The sequence below is a fragment of the Agelaius tricolor genome, unplaced genomic scaffold, assembly GCF_023055355.1.
Source record: "Agelaius tricolor isolate 1412-34295 unplaced genomic scaffold, bAgeTri1.0.p SCAF_21, whole genome shotgun sequence".
NCBI lineage: Eukaryota > Metazoa > Chordata > Aves > Passeriformes > Icteridae > Agelaius > Agelaius tricolor.
In genome coordinates this window covers 10004440-10023185 of record NW_027269281.1, presented here as the reverse complement: position 1 = coordinate 10023185, position 18746 = coordinate 10004440, and the positions used below count along the sequence as shown (strand labels likewise).

The 18746-nt window shown below is 45.0% G+C and overlaps 1 protein-coding gene across 3 annotated transcripts in view; it reads left to right on the top strand.

The window, feature by feature from the left end:
- The first annotated feature begins 2345 nt into the window (after positions 1-2345).
- LOC139598965 (protein ARK2N-like) overlaps positions 2346-18746 on the top strand; it is a 98207-nt gene continuing 81806 nt past the window's right edge. For all 3 annotated transcript variants that reach the window (XM_071445901.1, XM_071445900.1, XM_071445899.1), the window contains exon 1: positions 2346-2480. The gene's annotated coding sequence lies outside the window, so the exon portion shown is untranslated. The remainder of the gene's footprint in view (positions 2481-18746) is intronic.

The window sequence follows — 18746 nt, the reverse complement described above, 5'->3', positions numbered from 1 at the left end:
AGTAGTTTTGCTTTGTATCCCCATATTTTTCCCAAATGGTTTATCCCAAACTGTACCCCCCTCCCTTTACCTGTGCTATCCCTCTCCTGGGATGAGATCATCCCCAAACCCCCACCCTGCCTCTCTGTCAATCACTCAGCATCCCATCCCTCCATCTAGAAGTTTCGGTCCAAGTTGTCGAGTGATTAGCCAGAGGCTAGGAGTCAGCCCCCCAAGCCTTGCCCCATACGCTGTCCTAAATGTCTATCCCCCAGTACCCATCCCTTAGGGTCACTTATTGGTTGGTAAAATGTTATCTACTTTTGGTTTCCACCTCCCTTTAAATGTAACCTTGGCACATTTCCCGGGGGGCTCTCGGCAGGAGGCCCCCTGAGGTGCAGGAGCTCCTTTGGGACTCCTAGAATAAAACCTTGGATTAACCCCTGCTAAGAGTCGACCCTTTATCTTCTACCGATGTCTCTGGTGTCTCTTCTGCTGCAAAGGCGACCAGCCTAGGTGCCCTCAGTACCCTTGGGGCACGGGAGAGTGTCTCCCCACTGTTGGCCGTGTCGAGGCTGCCCCCCGGTGTCTGCCGACTTGGGACTGGCCGAGGGTTCCTGAGAGGCTCGCAGAGGGACCGAGACAGCTGATGCTCTTGCAAAGGAAGTTTTTACATGTTTGGTGAGAAGTATCTTACAAAGTAGTTTTAAAAAAGAATCATTAATTCCTGACTACGTAGCTCTACTTTTACTTTAATCTGTCTCTTATTTCTCCTAATATGATCAATTATTTTGAGGTAGTATGTGGTGTCTGTGTTTTCTAAGTCAACGTATATGATTTGGATGGTGATGCAGGTAGATGCATGCACATGTTTCTATACTACCAACCCTATGACTGATTCTGTGCCAGAAGCAGTGGCTGTGGAGGATCAGGATCCTCCAAGGGTACCTCTGTTGTATGATGCATATTTAACACTTGAATTTCCCAGGCATTTGTAGGTCCAGATCAGGAATTAGGAACTATACTGAACTGATTGCTGCCATATGTTTTCAAATTGCAGAGCACTACCTGCAATGTATTGTGCAGTTGTGCAGCATATATACCCCAGGGATGCAAACCTAAATACCCTGATTAAGAAACATCAGAAGGATGTTTAATGTATGCATTACAATGTCACCCTAATGGCACATCACCTTCCCCTGCCCAGTCCCCGGGTCTCTGATCTCAGGGAGTGCAGAGGCAGGATCACCAGGATGTTATAAATAACAAATATGGTTATTGGCTTTCGCATTTATGTATTAGCTTTTGCAAGTTATTATTGATCACAAAGCTTTTGATATAGAACAATTTGTAATTCCTTTTAACTGCTTTTTGGTATAGTATAATCTGACAGCTTATGTATGCACGGTATAGCTTATATTAGTGTAAGAAACATATCTTAGGCCTTAGCATAATATTAAAATAGACACTATGTAATGTTAAAATGCTTTTATTCATGTAACTAACTCAGAGAATGGTGTAAAATAATTATGTGGTTTCTCACATTTGTGGACTATCTTATCATTCAGATAAGATAGTAGTGACAAAAACCAGAACACCGAGGGAAGAATTTATTAACTCTTACTCTTATCAGGGAGTGCAACAACAACAGGATAGAACTACGAGAAGAAATAAAATATATTGATTTAATCTACAAGATGGCATGAAGACAAGTCAAGGATTAAAACCAAGCAAAAGAATTCCGAGAACATCTAAACTCACAGGAATGTTTGAATATGTATAAACTCTCATGAATATGCATGTAACTCACGTAACCATATACAAGAACATTGTTTTAAGCTAACCGTGTGTTTTTGGAGTATTGCCAAACATCACAGAGCTGGATATTAAACTCTTTTATCCCTTATTAAACTTTTATTAAAAAAAAATTAAATAGTGATCTCTGTTTCTCACAAGGATCAGTGTCGTAGGAAGATGGAGCGTTGGACAAGGGACGGGGAGAGCGTTTGCGGTGCCGGGATCCTGACGCCTTCACCTGCTTCTCTCCCGAGCTCAGGCCTCTTCGTCGCCCGGCCCCTGCGCCAGGGAAAGACGTTTCTTTCTTCTTGTTTCCTTCAGCTTCCTCCTCAGCTCTTTTCCTTTGGTGAGTCGCTCCGACTACTGTGCTTGCTTTACACACTCTACTTCTCCACTGGCGAACCACCACCCTCCGCTCCCCTTAGGGCTTGAGGGCAGGGGAAGGAGGGGACGGGGCTTCGGCCGCTCTGCGCCGTGGAGTGGTGCTGGTGGGCTCGGCGGCCGTTCTGCGCGGTGCTCAGTTGTTCCGGCGGTGGCGGAAAAAGGAAGTGACGCCACATGCAGAGCCCTGCGGCCTCCGGTGACATTCTGGCGCTGGGGACGCGGAGTGGCGTCCGCGCGGCTAAGACCCAGCTCCTTCCGGCCACCCATGCCCCAGCTGTTACCCCCCTGGTGGAGGCTAGGACGAGCCTTGCGGTGTGCAGGTGAGTGAGGCTGGCGCGGCCAGGGCTCACCCACTGCCCGCTTCTGTAGGGCCGGGCCACCGTGCCCCAGCCGCGGGGGCGCCGGAGCCGTTGCCGTTAGCCCGGCTGCGCGTGGGCGAGAGACGGCGAGGCGCCGTGGGAGAGGCGGATACTGGCCTCTCACTCCCCCAACCTTCCCCCGGGACTGGCGGAGGCGGGAGGGCACACTCCAGGGGCCCAGTCCCATCAGGGTCGGGAAGGCCCGCGCCGGCCGAGGGCTTTTCAGGGAAACATGGGAGTCTGTTGGGAGCTTTCAGTACTGACTGCTTCGGTAATAGTGATCTCCATCGCGGCCCGGCCCGGTACTGGGACCGCGGGATCCAGCCTAGCCGCCTCTTTTCAGCTCTTACCTTGCCTGGAGTCAGCGGATGAAAGCCTCACCACATCTCCTGGAAGCAATTTTGGCCACTTAGTCTTACCTGGGACATCTGTAAAGTGCTGTGAGATCGTGTTAGCTCTTTCGAAAAAACCCTTTGAAAAACAAGGGGTGTAAACTGCTTCAGTTTTATGCTTCTCTAGTTTTTTTGCTTCTTTGTTCACCTTGTGGGAAGCTATATTTTATGTGGAAAAAAGTTCCAAATTGTTCGTTGCTTATGTAGCCTGAGTTCTCCTTGAGCTCCTAATATCTAGGTTGCTGTTGAGGCTTTGAGCAACACAGGCATCCGTAAAGAATGTAAAATTTAACTGCTACCTTTTTCTTTTTAGAAGGAAAAAGGTAGTCTGAGGAGACTTTGAATAATTTAACTATTACCACAATTCCAATATTGAAACTTTCTTTGCCTTTATTTTTAATTGTATTTTTGTATTAGTTTGTTAATAGCAGAATAAGGCAACTTGTTTTAAAGTTTGTAGGTACTTTTGTGAAACCATAACTGTAATAATTTAGTTAAACAAGGTCTTGGTTGTAACTAGTTGCACACTTTAAACCAGCACAAAGTACCTAACTGTTTCAAAGGCTGGGAAAAAATCTTGTCTATAGAGATTCTATGGCATAACTCAGTCCTGTTTGGTATTGTGGTTTGGTTTTTTTTCACTGTCAGGTAATTCTAGCTTTTAAAAACAAATAATTAGTAAATATTTGGACCTTTGAGCATCTCTTTAAAAATGTAAAATTTTTCTTAATTCCCACTCCCAAGAATTTTTTTCATTTTAAGTCTCCTCTGGTACTTTTCAAGACCATAAGACCAAATAATAGTTTCACTTATAGGCAAGGGCTAGCCTATTTTCAGTTTTCAAGCTAATGTTTTAAGTCCAAACAGTAATAGCTCTCCCCTTAGAACAGCAAACAAACATTAAATTTAAAAGGTTTCTCTTAAAGTATCCTACGTTGCTTAAGTCTATTAAAAATGTGATGTTTGACCTTGAGATGGAAACTGAGTATGGTACTCTTTTGCGGTCTTCATCTTGTGGTTCTCCTGCTTTAGTTAGCACCTGTAATGACCATTTCTATGATATAAGAGCCGAAAGTCAGGCAGTCACAACAGCACAGCTTCTCCGCTACTCTGGAAGAGGGTAACATTGCTTTTGCAGAGCAAATAGGTTTGTAACAAGCTCTAAGGAGTCATTAAGTTACTTGTTATGTGTTTTCTAAGCCCAAATAACTTTCCCCCCCATCCTTCATGTATGGTACAAAAACAGTGAGATGAAATGTGGAGAACTCAGCTGTCTGACAGCAATCATTTTTAAGCATAATTTTCTGAATATTTCTTACCTTTACTGACCTAGCATAGTTTGATGCTGGCAAAAGAAGCTCCAAAGGGGGTGATTATGTGGCTGCTAAAGGCTTATAAAATAGTGCTTTTTGTGGTTCATATATACCAGTAATGCTAGTATTCTGTGTAGGGACTTAGGAGGAGGGACTGTGGGGGTAATGGAAGATAGTACATGAGTTTGGGCAGCTGGTATTTATGCCCAAGTATGAGGATAACACTTCTGACTCATTTTTAAGCACTTTATTTTTTAATTATAATGTGTCGACTATTTCTGTTTGCTCTTTAGCCTAATTGCTGGTTGACATGAAGAGGTGCAATGAGATTCCTGAGAAATCAGGAAGAGGAAAGTGACCGTAGTCTTACGCACGATGTGTATTGCAGTACAGCCTGGGCATTTATGCTTTCGCTTGATAAGTGCATGCAGTCTGCCTGCCTGGTAGAAATTAAAGTGCACAAACAACCTGGGAAATGAGTGGATACATTAAACTGGGTACTGTGAAGGGAGGGGAAAAGGTAAGGAACCTGATGCCAACCACAAGGCAGTTGAGAAAGGTCGATAGAGTGATCACAACACAGAAACTAAGCCCTGCTCTAACTGATAAAAGAGAAATAGGAAGGATGTTTGTGTACATTTCACAAATGAGCAGATCACACTGGCAGCTGACAGTGTGGAGGAGGTGGGGATTAATCAGGTAAAATAAGATTGAATTACCAAGAGTAAATATGGAGAATCATGAGAGGCTTTGGACACTAAATGTTAGGGAGATAAGTGGATACAACTTGATCTTGTTATAACGAGACCAAGTTATATACCGAGAATTTGGATGCTTTTGTGTATGGATTCACTGTGATCTGAAAGATTCATGCAACACGTGCCCTTGAAGTCTTTGCAACTATGTCCTTGTGATAACAGCAGGAAGTCAGTTGCAGCTCTATTTTGCAGGGTAACATGTCTGATACTGTCAACGTCTGTTAGTAGCTCACTTAGTACCTGAGACATGGCATTGGTTTGCCTACTCAGCCAACGTCCTAGATTGCCTAACATTTTCAAAGCTTTTGCTGCAGCAACTCCAGGTGCCAATAGTGAGGCTGCTATTCTTTTTCCTTTACTCCAAAAATTAATTAAGCCTTTGAAATCTAGTTCAAATTGCTGGATAAATCTTTTATGCCTAATTTTTTGATCACGAATTAAGGCAATCTCAGGTGCTAGCACAGTAAACCTCCCCAAGCTACATGGTCTGCCTGTCTTGGTTTGAAAAGGCAGGTGTCCGCTAAGGAAGGCAGGAGCCTTCCTTGAAATGGAAAATTTAAACCCCCTCCCTCCGAATTATTATAATTTTGAAATTAAGGGGCTCTCAGGCAAAGAGATGGGAGTGGGAATAACAGTTCTTTACTGGGAAAATTAAAAATACAACTGCAATAGTACAAACAAAAAAAAAAAAACCACTGACAGAATCAGAATATGACCCGACACCCTGTGGGTCAGGGTGTTGGTAGCAGTCCAATTGAATGGTGGCTGCAGTCCTCCGGGAGTGACAGGTATAGTTCTGTTGAAGCAGTGATCCTGTGGAAGGGTGTAGTTTTCCTCTGAAGGTCCAGTGGTGGTGTAGATGGGCCTGGCCTTCCTCTAGGAATCCAGTGGAGAAGACAGCTGCTCCTCTTGGAATCCAGTGGGAAAAAACTGCTCTGGTGTTCTAAATCTCAGATTTTATCTAGGTAGGAATGCTTGGCTCCTCCCCCTGAGCAAAGCATCTCACAATGGGATGATGTAATTTTATCAGTCATGCAGTGAGACTCAATGTCCCATTAACAGAAGATATTTCCCAGAGGGAGGATTGGTTGGAAGAGATAAAGAAAACTTCCCAATTAACAGAAGATAACTGCCTCACCTCTAACAGATGGTAAATAGAATGCACACCTCCAGCTAAATCTTTCAACCTAAGACACCTCCTCTGATGCAAGATGGAATGTCAGGCCATGCTTTGTTTCCACAAATGAGAAACATCCCAGATCATAACTGTAACTGGGAATCACTGGACCAGGAAAAGATGGGTGAGGTGTAGTTACACCACATCCTTTCATTTTTATAGACTAGGTTATGTGGGGAAACATCCCACCATGTATTTGATTGCTTTCTTATAGCCTGGACATCAGTGATACTTCATATTAATTTGGGAGTTTTTTTAATATAATGAAATCTAACACAAAAATCCATTCTTACAGAGCTCAGAATTTCCAATTCTTGGGATTCTAGTGGTGCATGTGGTAATTTCCAGGCCCAGTAATCCCTGTTATCAATGGGATTGTGAATCCATTCATTGCGGGGACACAACACACGGATGGCGTACTTGGTTAGTGGCCACACATCCATTGGTAACCCAACTAAACAGGTGGAAAAGGGGTTGTCACAGGTGGCTACTGACAGACACAGGGTTTGCTGCTTAGTGTTGTTAGCTAATGCAACCCAGACATTTTTCTTTGACTGCAGAACTTTCCAGGTCTTAGCAAGGAGTATGGCATCGATCAGAATGGGAATAGCATGCAGGAGTCCTTTAGGAGTCATGTCTGGTGGAACAATCTGTGGATTAAACTTAAAAATTAATAATGCTTAAGGAGTTACGAAACCAGTGGTATTAATCAGTAATGGGTAGGAGGTGAGGGATGGTTATTTGCAAGCCTCAAGGTGTCTTTTCTGTAGGTTCTTCCTGGGGTTCTGATGGGTTTTCTCCTCGAGCCAGGTCTTATGAGCTTTCAGAGGACCTATCACACCCGAGATAGCCCAGCTACCTCAAATGGCATAAAATTAGCAGGATGATTTCCGAGGTAGTGTTGGAAACAGAAAAGGTTTTAATAAAAGGCAAAATAACAAATCTCTTGCAGAGAAAACCCGAGCCAGGGTCAAGAGGTTCTTGCTCCTGCTAAAACACCCCACAAAAGCAATTATTTCCTTTTTTCTCTTCTTTTTCTAGTGAATTACTTAAGCAGGACTTTTTGGCTTCTGTCCAATTGGGTAGCCTTAGGTTTGAGATGAAGTCTCAAAGGTCCTATGAGGTGTCTTTTTACCAAATTGAGGAGAGAAACTTCTGGGCTTTTTTCCTTTTTAAGGAGACAAAGGATAATTTGGTCACTCTGTCAACAGGGGGCACATTCCTATAGGGTTCCTCCTGTTGAGCTTCTTGATGATCTTGTAGAGGCTGCAGATATAGCTTAATGTTCTTTGCTGGAACCCACCAAGGTCCTTTACCTGTAGAAAAACACAAGTATACCCTTTCCTCCAAGTAATTAGAGGAAAGGGTCCTATAATTTGGCCTGTTTCAAGATCTTTGATTAACACTGGGGGGGGGGGGGGGGGGGGGTCTCTCTTTTAATTGTGCCTGCATTGTATTAGAAAAGTGCCTGATAATTGGGGGATTTGGTTCCATAAAGGAATTCTTAAAAAATTAAATACAAATGTGGCCTTAGCAAGTCTTTCTACTGTGGATAATGTCTCTATTCCTCCTTTTTGTTGTTCTAGCAGGTGTTTAAGAGACCCACATGTTCTTTCAATAATTGATTGGCCTTTGAGAGAGTGTGGAGTGCCTGTGATATGTTTGATTCCCCACAGATTAAGAAATGGCTGTGTTTTCTGGGAGACATAGGCAGGCCCATTATCTGTTTTTATTTCTTGTGGGATGCCTAGAGTTGAAAATGCTTGTAGGAAATGTTTAATAACATCTTTTGCCGTTTCACCTATGTGAGCAGAGGCAGAGATTGCTCCTGAGAAAGTGTCTATTGAAACATTTATTATATTTAAAGCAACCAAAAGATGCATAATGGGTAACATCATTTTGTCAAATTTGTAAACTGTGAAGCCCTCTAGGATTTACTCCTGCCTCCATAGACAGCAGAGAATATTTTTAGCAGTCAGGGCATGTAGTGACAATGGCTCTAGCTTGGTCTCTGGTGATATTAAACATGCGTGATAGTGCAAGTGCATTTTTGTGGAAGAATGCATGGTTGAGCCATGCCTGCTTGAAGATGTTTGGAAGTGTGGTTTGTATGGTCATCGCAAGGATATCAGCTTGTCTATTGCCTTCTTCTAGGAATCCTGGCAAAGAAGTATGAGAATGTATGTGCATGACAAAATAGGGATGCTGTCTCTGAGAAAGAGTAAAAATGATAGTTTTGAACAAAGAGTATAACTGATCGTTAGAAACTGTTTTTAGGAATGAATTTTCAGCTCTCTCAACTGTTATGTTGGTGTTCCTATGTCTGAGACATAACATAAGACAGACCATGTGTGTTTCCTCAGAAAAAACAGCCTGGTTTATTGTCCGGAGCTTTCTTTTATAGCCCATTCAAAACTCCCAGGTTGAAACAGGTCATTGGTCTATCTGTGTGCCCCCAGACTCTGAACCAATAAAATGCCTGCACCCTAGGAGAGCTCCCATTGGATGTGAGCTTCTGTCAGTCAGCCCACAGGCTGGTTCATGGAGCTGAGCTGGACTGCTTATTTATAACTTGATTAATGCTAACTACAGATCAGCTTTCAATGCAACACTCAACGATACCTACAACGTAAACAGAATCAGTTACCAAATTAAAAGGGCGTATAAACTTAGAAAAAGCTCTAACAACTGCAGCTAATTCAACTATTAGGTTTGAACCTTCTACTGTTTCAATGTCAGATTCCCAATCGTGTTACAGGGTTTTGCCAGGTTATAACCAATTTATGGGACCATCCTGATCCATCGGTGAAGATGGTTAGGGCATTAAGGGGTACATCACTTTTTAAAGGTTTAGGAATTAAGCTAAGAGAGGAATGTAACAGCCTATGTTTAGGGTGATGAATTGAAATTTGCCCAGTAAAATTTTCATGTGTAATTTGCAAGCATTGTGATTGTTGTAATAGCCAATCTAAATATACAGTAGTTGTAGGTAAGAATATAGTAGAGAAATCTTTCCAAGCAAGAGAAAATAAATGTGACCTGGCTCTTATAACAAGCTGAGCCATCATCTCTGGCTTTGTTGTTATGGTTTTGCCAGGCTGGTGGGGTACAAAAACCCATTCTAAAATTAACAAAGGATCAGACGCCTCGGGGTCCCACTGAAAAATTAAAACATAGGGTTAGGGTCCTTTTTCCAAAATAGCTAGCAGGAATGGTAAGTTTGGATTTATTCTGTGTGCCTGATGAGTTTGAATGGCATAGGATACCTTATCTAAGGCATCCTTTGCCTTGTCAAATAGCTGCCTAGGTGAATTTAACTCAGAATCCCCCCTTAACAAAACAAACAATGGAACAAAATCTTCGTTAGTAATTCCAAGCAGAGACCTAACACAATTAATAGTTCCTAACAGTTTTTGTAAATCGTATAGTGTTTCTGGTGTCTCATTTAGTTGCAATGGCTGGTGCTGTACAGTTTGAGAGAGAATTTTAAGTCCCAAATATTTCCAAAGTGATGTCATATTTTTTTTCTGTGATGGTAAGTCCTGCTTGTTGGATGGCTGTGACAGTGGCTTTTAAAGTTGTATCTAAAGATGAGTCATTTTCAACTGCAATAAGTATATAATTCATATAATGGTAAATAATCGCTTGTGGATGGTCTTGGCAAACCGGAGCCAAAACTTTAACCACCAACCATTGGCATATGGTCAGGGAATTTTTCATGCCTTGGGGTAGTACCATCCAGTGGTATCTCTGGAGAGGTGCCTGTCTGTTGAGGCTTGGTATTGAAAAAGCAAATCAAGGGGCGTCATCAGGATGAACGGGAATGTCAAAGAAACAGTCTTTTAAATCTATAACAGTCAATTTCCATTCCTTAGGAATCATGGCAGGGGATTAATAAAGCCTCATATTTGGCCTTATCATAAAGCAGAGCAATAGGGCTCAGGAGCTCAGTCCCTGGGTAGGGACCGGGTGCCCGAAGCTAGCTCGCTCATGCCAACGCCGCAGGGCTACCATCTAGCAAGCATGGTGATTATCAGCTCTATAGTGATTGCAAGCTCTCAGGATTTCAGCTTTGCTTGCTAGGTAGTGGTGCCCTGGGCTGGAGGCTGCAGCAGACAGAGAGAGAGGAGAAGGAGAAGGCGCAGGCTGTTCCACGGAGATGGCTTTATTTGGGGAGGTCCGTGAAGGGTCTCTGCTCTTCTTCTTTCTCAACTAATGGGGTACAGTATGCTTCTTTTATAGGGTTGGAAAGGATCCAAGCTTGACCAATGGGTAAGGGGTTAACATGACATTGCCTTATAGGGTTACAGAGATAGGTTAAGGGGTGGAGGACAGGAAAACAGGAATTTTCTTTTGCTGTTTCAGCATTCCTATTGTTCATATCCTCCATGGTGCTTTTCCTAAATCTATAGGGTTTACTACAACTCCACTTTCTCTTTTTACAAAAAAGGCGTTCGTTATAGTTCTTTTGAAACAGTGAACAAGGCACGAGAACATAGCTAACACAATAACAACTACAAGGAGAATCAACAACATTCCCTTAACCAAGGATGCAGCCCATCCTGTTAATCCCCATTGCCCAAAAAGTTCATTGACCCAGTCTGGGATTCTTTCTACTTTCAAGTCCTTCACGAGATCTTTCAGTTTCTGGATGTTCGCATGGATGGATTCCGAGCGTGAAGAGAGGTTGAAGCAGCACATCCCTTCAAAGTCTTCACAGCCGTGTCCATGGGCAAGCAGCAGGAAGTCAATTGCTGCTCGATTTTGGAGCGAAGCATGTCTTGTGGTTTCTTCTTCCTTTAAGAGATCACTCAAGGCTGCAGATGTAGCGTTAGCTTGTTTACTGAGCCAGCACCCAAGGTGATTGATTTCACCGAGGGCTTTAGCTGCAGCTACCCAGGGTAAAAACAGGGAGACAGCAATCTTTTTTGGTTTGTTCCAATCATATAATTTAGGATCACAATTTTCATCAAATTCAGTGTAGGACCTTTTTTGTCGTTTTGATTAGCTTTCTTTTTTTCCAATTATGTAACAGGGTGATGTTTGGAGTAAGGGTAGAAAGTTTTCCAAGGGTACAGGGACCTCCCTGGAGTCGGGAGGGGATCCCAGCCCATACTCTGTCACCACAGATGAGAAACATTCCTCTGGGTAATACTTTGGGATGGAGAGAGGACACAGAAATCACGCGAGCCGTGTAATTGCACCAATCGTGAGAGTTATAGGCTTTGTTAATTGGTGATATCTCTTTTCGATATGTGTTTTTGTTCTGGTCAATTTCTGGCCAATTGTTTTTTGGACGTCTAAAGTAAAATTTGACACAGTATGTGGCCTTGGAGGACCCCAACAGATCTAATTCTTGGGGTTCCTCTCGAGCATCTGGCAGAATTTTTGTCCACTCATCCCAAGTATCAACCACATTGGGTCTCTTACCTGTGGTGCGGAGGATCTCTGAGTTAGACAGGCCAGTCATCTGCTACAAAGGGAATTCCTACTAGACATGTGGAAAGTGGATTATCAATGCTTCCCATGGACAAGCACATGTTGTCCTGTTTTAATGTTTTTGCTAAGGTTACCCAAACATTATGGCTGGGCTGTGGACTAATCCAGCCGAAGGCACGCGGTACGGTGAAGAACATCCAGGCAGCAATGAGGACAGCAGCAACGGAGATATTTTTCATCTTTGGGCAGGAATAGGGCTTCTGATAGGGAATATAAGCAGAATTTGTTATCTTTATGATGAGAGGGTTTTCTGCCTTGTTCTTTTCTTGTTCCCCTCCTCCCCCCCTTTTTCTTTTAATTTCTAAGCTACACTATGGGAGGAGGAGTGGGTAGAGGGTTAAGGGGTTTTAAAAGGTTAGGGAGGGGGAATAACAGGGTTTTTTTTGTTGGATTTTTTTTTTTTTTTCTTTCTTTAAATACAAAAACAAAAACAACTGTAACAACATATAGTTCAGAGAACACTTTTGTGTTAAGGCTATCTATGGTCTGATGCAGCAGACTGTTGTTTAGCTTTTCAGTTTTGTCTGCTGTCTTGTAATGGGGCGGTCTGTTCTTGTGTTTGTGGGTATTCGGCGACGTCTTTGTCTCCAGGCAGAGCTGGTTTGGTTTTGAGGTGGTCTTGTGTTTGCCTCAGGAGTGTTCTTGTCCCCGTTTGCAGGAGTAGTGTTCTCAGTGCCTAGGTATGGCTTTATGTTTTTTCCTGGGTACCACCTCGGACCGGATGGTAGTAGCACACACGCATATCCTCTACCCCAGGTAATCAACTGGTGAGGCCCAGAAATTTGGTGTGTTTCAGGGTCCTTCACGAGCACAGGTGGTTTCTCAGTGAGCTTTGCTTGGGTGGTATTTGCAAAGTGGCGAAGTATTGGTGGGTCAGGCTCTGATGCTGTACAGTTCAGGAAGTTGATGACGTAGAGAGCCTTGCAAAGTCTTTCCACTTGAGATGTGATTCTCGTGTCTCTGTTCTGTTGATCGAGGACTCTTTTGAGGGTTTGATGTGTCCTTTCCACGATGGATTGTCCTGTGGGGTTTACAGGTATGCCGGTCTTGTGTGCTATTCCCCATTCATTGAAAAACTCCTTTAACTTGCGGGAAGTGTAGGCTGGTCCATTATCTGTTTTAATCTCTTTTGGTACACCCAGGGTGGCAAAAGCGAAGAGAAAGTGTTTTATTGTGTGCATGGTATTTTCTCCTGCATGTGATGATGCAAATACTGCTCCTGAAAATGTGTCGACCGATACATGCACGTATTTTGACCTTCCAAAAGGTGCGAAGTGAGTTACATCTGTCTGCCACAGCTGGCAGCTATTCAGACCTTGGGGACTGACTCCCATCCCCATGGATGGTATCTGATAATTCTGACAGTTCGGACATGTAGCCACGATAGCCTTTGCCTGATCCTTTGAGAGCTTAAACATTCTCATAAGGGCAGGTATATTTTGATGAAAAAACGCGTGTGACAACTTTGCCTGGGCAAAGATGTTAGGAACATTAGCAGTTTCTGCTGCCATTGCTAATGCATCCGCTTTCCTGTTGCCTTCTGCAACAAAACCTGGGAGGTCTGTATGTGACCTCACATGCATTATATGGTAAGGTTGCTTTCTGTGGGAGATTAGGTATATTAATTTAGAGAGCAATTGGTACAACTTTGGATTAGAGACCTCTTTGAGAAGAGCATGTTCTGCTCTCATCGCTATCCCAGCGACATAAGCTGAATCTGTAACCAGATTGAAAGGCTCGTTTTTAAATTTTTCAAAGGCTCTGACAACAGCTGCTAATTCTGCGATCTGTGGAGATCCCTCCACTATTTGTATGTCAGAGTGCCAATCTTGTGTTTGGGGGTCTCTCCATGTAACCACCGACTTGTGGGAAGACCCTGAGCCATCTGTAAAGAGGGTTAGAGCCTTGAGAGGTTTTCTACTTTGGATTTGTTTTGGAATCAAATGGAAGGTTACATCAGGGTTAAAAAGTTTGTGTTTTGGGATCTTAATGGAAATTTGGCCCGTGTAGCTATCCAGGGCAAACTGGAGGCTTTCATTGGTCTGGATCAAATCCTCAAAGTCTGTAAGAGTTATTGGTAAGTATATGCATTCGAACTCACAACCTGAAAGAGAGCGAAGGCGAGTCCTTGCCTTTTTTATTAAATGTGCTATGACCTCCTGGTAGGTGGTGAGTGTCTTTGTGGGCTGGCTATTTGTAAAGACCCATTCCAGTATCAACAAAGGGTCTCGAAGCTGAGAGTCCCATTGGAAAATCAGTCCATGGAATCGAGGTGCTTTTCCCAGGATGATGAACTGGAAAGGCAGGCTGGGCTCGAAGCGATGGGCTTTGCGTGAAGACAGGGCTTCCTGGACTTTGGTGATGGCACCTCTGGCTTCTTCTGTGAGAGTGCAGGGAGAGTCCAGGTCCTTAGGTCCGCGAAGAAGGTTGAACAAGGGAGCAAGGTCCTCTCTTGTAATTCCTAGCAGTGGACGTACCCAGTTGATGGATCCGCAAAGGCTGTGTAAGTCCCTGAGGGTTTTTGGGTCGTCATTTATGGTGAGATGCTGAGGTATGATGGTTCTTTCCCAGATCTGGACTCCAAGGTAAGTCCATGGCTTGGTGTACTGGATTTTGTCCTCATGAATCTCCATTCCTGCCTTTTCTATGGTTTCAATAGTCTTTTTAACTGTTTTGTCCAAGTAAGCTTTGTCTGAAGCACACACCAGGATGTCATCCATATAGTGATGGATGATAGCATCGGGGAATGATTTCCGAATGGGAGACAGAATGTGAGCCACGTACCGCTGGCAAATAGTGGGGCTGTTTTTTAGTCCTTGAGGAAGATAACGCCAATGATATCTTTTGAGCGGGGCCTCCTTGTTAAGAGAGGGAACGGAAAAAGCAAACCGTGGAGCATCCTCAGGGTGCAGAGGAATGCTGAAGAAACAGTCCTTAATGTCTATGATAGCAAGTGTCCAGTCTCTAGGCAGCATCGATGGAGAGGGTAGGCCAGGCTGGAGGGGGCCCATGTCCTCGATGACCTCGTTGATTCTGCGAAGGTCGTGGAGAAGCCTCCACCTGTTTGTCCCAGGCTTTGGTAGAACGAAGACTGGAGAGTTCCAAGGGCTGTTGGACTCCACTATGTGGCCTTTTCCGAGCTGTTCTTCCACGAGGGTGTTTAGGGCGCGCAGTTTGGCTTTATTGAGGGGCCACTGTTCAATCCAGAGTGGCTTGTGACTTTTCCAGGTGAGACCAGGTGTTTCTGGCAGCGCGCTTACCTCAGTGGCCCCGATTAGAAATCCTGAGTGGGAATACGGAGGGAAGCTCCCCACTGGGATAGAACATCTCTGCCCCAAAGGGTGATGGGGGCCCTTACCACAAATGGACGAATGGTTGCCAGCTTGCCTTCAGGCCCTTCCACAAGGATGTTGTTCTTGCTTCTCATGGACACTGTGGCTCCACCAATCCCTGAAATCATGCCTGCAACAGGTTGTAGATCCCAGTGTGCTGGCCATTCTGAGCGGGCGATGATGGTCACATCAGCACCGGTGTCCAGCATCCCTGGTAGGTGGGTCTTCTCGCCTTTGCAGGTGAGGCCGCACTCGATGGTAGGCTTGGATGGTCCCATGACTTGTGCCCACATAGCTGTAGGGTTGAGAGGAATCTGTTCCCTGTGATCCTTTGGGAGTAAAAAGGCTTGTGCTATTGGGGTTCCCTTTGAAAGAAAAAATGGTGAGTCTATGCAGCATACCTGGACGAGAATCTCTTGTCCTGGCTGCACTGTCAGCACTTCTGGAACAACGAAGATCTCCTTTGGGCTATTAAGAGAGTCACCTATAATTAAAATGTGCGAAGGACCACCTTTTGGCCCATATTTGCCTGTGGGAACACAGTGAACATTCTCATTATTAAAGTCAATGGACAAAGCAGTTACCAGTTGACGGCGGGTTCCCATCTGGGTTGCCCCGTGGGTTGGATCCTCTTCTTGTGGTCCGGAACGTCCTGGGTTGGTGCGGGGTTGGGTCTGGGTGGCCTTTGATTTGTTGTCAGCACCCGGGGCTCGACCGGGCGGCGCAAGAAGTTTCCCGAATGCTGCTGGTAGCGCTGCTGATTCTGGGGTCTTTGGTAATTGTTACGGTTGTATCGGGGGTGTGATCTCTCTGGGCAGTCCTTTATATAATGTCCAGGATCTCCACAGTGATAGCATTTAGCTTGGTCTTTAGAAGCTATTACTGCATATGCACCAGAAACTCCTTCAGCAATACCTTTGGCAACTGCTTGGGCCACTGTATTTTCCGTGGACATGTGACGTGTACAGCATTCCAGCATTTGCTCTATGGTGGGGTCTGTATCCATGGGTAGAGACCTCAAAATGGCTTTGCATTTTTCATTAGAGTTACACAAGGCAAGTTTACATAAGAGTTCCTTCTTTGCCTCTGTGCTCTCTATCTGTTTCTCCAGAGCATCTCTAAGTCTGTCCACAAATTTGATAAAACTTTCATCAGTCCCTTGTTTAATAGTAGAAAAATGCATTGTTGGCATTGACTCATCATGCACGAGAAGTAGAGAGGTTTTTGCTGCGAGAGCGATGTCCTGCAGTGCCTCTTTATTCAAGGTTTCCAATTGGTCTGCTGGTTTCTGTAAGTCACCTTCACCAGCTAGTTGGACTACCGTAAAATTCGTCTTATTAGCATCTGCAGAATATGAATCTGATAATGTTTTTAAATGTCTTTTCCAATGCCTGTCCCATAACAAATATTCTGCTGGGGACAGGAGGCAGTGTGAAATATTTTTTACATCGTGGGGAAGTAAGACATGTGCTGAGAACATGGCTTCTAAGAAATTTCTAAAAATATGTGAGCTTCGCCCACGTTCTTTGGCTATATTTCTTAATTGCACTAGTTCCTTGTTCGAGTTAGCTTTCCACGTCTTTATAGTGGACTCACCACCATTCCATCCTTGCTTATATTCTACTGGGAAAGCATTAATTTTCTGTGCCAGCTCCCAATCTCCAGCCTTTCTCGCTTCTACTTTAATAAGAGCCCATGGATCCGTGTGGATCGTATCAGAATCAGATTCACTGCAAGAGCTCTGGTCCTCTGAGGAGGACTGGGGGGGTTGCTATCCGTGACTTATGCTTTTTTCGTTTAGAAGCGTTTTTCAAAGGTTTTAGTGGCTGGGGGGGGAGACATGGCATGACCTGGCTAGGGGGAGGTGCCAATGGAGCTGGGATGGCAGCACAGCACGCACAGGACTGGGTGGGGGGGGTAGCACCGTGGAGGGTCTCTGGGATTCCGTTCGGGTGGCATTGAGGGTGGGTGGGGGGTTGGGGGGACATGTGGTTGGGGCAGGGGGGCTGGGTGGGGTGGGGGTGTGGGCATGGGGGGAGTGGGGGGAGGCAGGCGGTGGGACCGGTCCGGTGTGCTGCAGTTGCGGGGTGGGTTGGTGGCACTGCGCTTGTGTGAGGTGTCCCTGCTGTGGCAGGCAGGGAGCAGGGGGAGGGGGCGGGGATGGACACGGGCTCGGGAGTGGCGGGGTTGTGGCTCGGGGAGCCGTCAGGAGGGGCCGGGCCGGTCAGAGGCGGGGCGAGGGGAGAGGGGGTGGCGGGCGCGGCGACGGGAGGGATGGTGGGGGACACCAGCGTGGGGATGGGGGGGTATGCAGTGGAGGGGGGCAGAGCCGACGCAGGGGTGGAGGGGGCGGCAGAGGCAGGAAAAGGGACCCCCGGGACTGGAGGCAAGGAGGAAGCCGAGCTGGGGGTAGGGGGGATGTGTGGAATTATAGATAAGATAGGATCTGCGGAGTTGGGCAGCGCAGGTCCCGCAGGGGTGGAGGATGTGGGGGGGGGAACCGTGGTGGACAGCGTAACCTCTGCTTTAGGAGTAACGGAGGCGAGATGGGCTTTAGGAACGAAGGGGTGGTGTGAGATATGCAAGTGACATTCCTCTGAGTCCTTATCGATCTTGTTAGTATTTGAAGAGGAAGTGTCTGTTAAGCCCTGCAAGATTTTTTCTCTGTTAAATCTTTCAACGGTTTTAGTTATTATATGGAATAAAGGCAAATAGTTAGTTACAGAGAAATCCTGGTTTGTTTGGGAGATATATATTGTGTTCCCGATCATATCCCAAAACGAATTTTCAATGACTGCTTTCTTATCAGTATCAGGGTATTGCGAAATAATCCAAGTTACAAATTTTTTAAGATTAGTTTTTGAGAGCTTGCCTTTAGAAAAGGAGAAGTTGTTAGCAGATAAGATTTCTAAAATAGTTGAATATATCTCTCTCTCAGTTTTACTTAGTTTTAAAGTACTAAAAATTGTACCCATGTTAATGGTTAGCCCTTCCAGCAGAAAAAACGTGAAAAAAAACAAAAAAAAAGTTTTGGAGCCCCGAAGTTATGCGCGCAATATTAGCTAATACTTACAATTCCTGGGGTCCAAGATCTGTGGAAGGGTTCTGCTGCGTCAGTTCTTCTTGGAACTTTTTGTCGTTCAGATGTAGGTTTTGAGTGTCGAACTGACCCTCCTAGGGAAAGGATTTTCTAAAACGAAAAGTCCCTTCACAGAAGGAGCGGCTTCCCGAACAGGCAATCACAGAAAACCCCAGGGGGGCTTCGTTGCTCAACCAACGGATATCGCCTCTGGGGGAGTCCGAAGTAGTTGGGTGCCACTTTAATAAAGCCTCATATTTGGCCTTATCATAAAGCAGAGCAATAGGGCTCAGGAGCTCAGTCCCTGGGTAGGGACCGGGTGCCCGAAGCTAGCTCGCTCATGCCAAGGCCGCAGGGTTACCATCTAGCAAGCATGGTGATTATCAGCTCTATAGTGATTGCAAGCTCTCAGGATTTCAGCTCTGCTTGCTAGGTAGTGGTGCCCTGGGCTGGAGGCTGCAGCAGACGGAGAGAGAGGAGAAGGAGAAGGCGCAGGCTGTTCCACGGAGATGGCTTTATTTGGGGAGGTCCGTGAAGGGTCTCTGCTCTTCTTTCTCAACTAATGGGGTACAGTATGCTTCTTTTATAGGGTTGGAAAGGATCCAAGCTTGACCAATGGGTAAGGGGTTAACATGACATTGCCTTATAGGGTTACAGAGATAGGTTAAGGGGTGGAG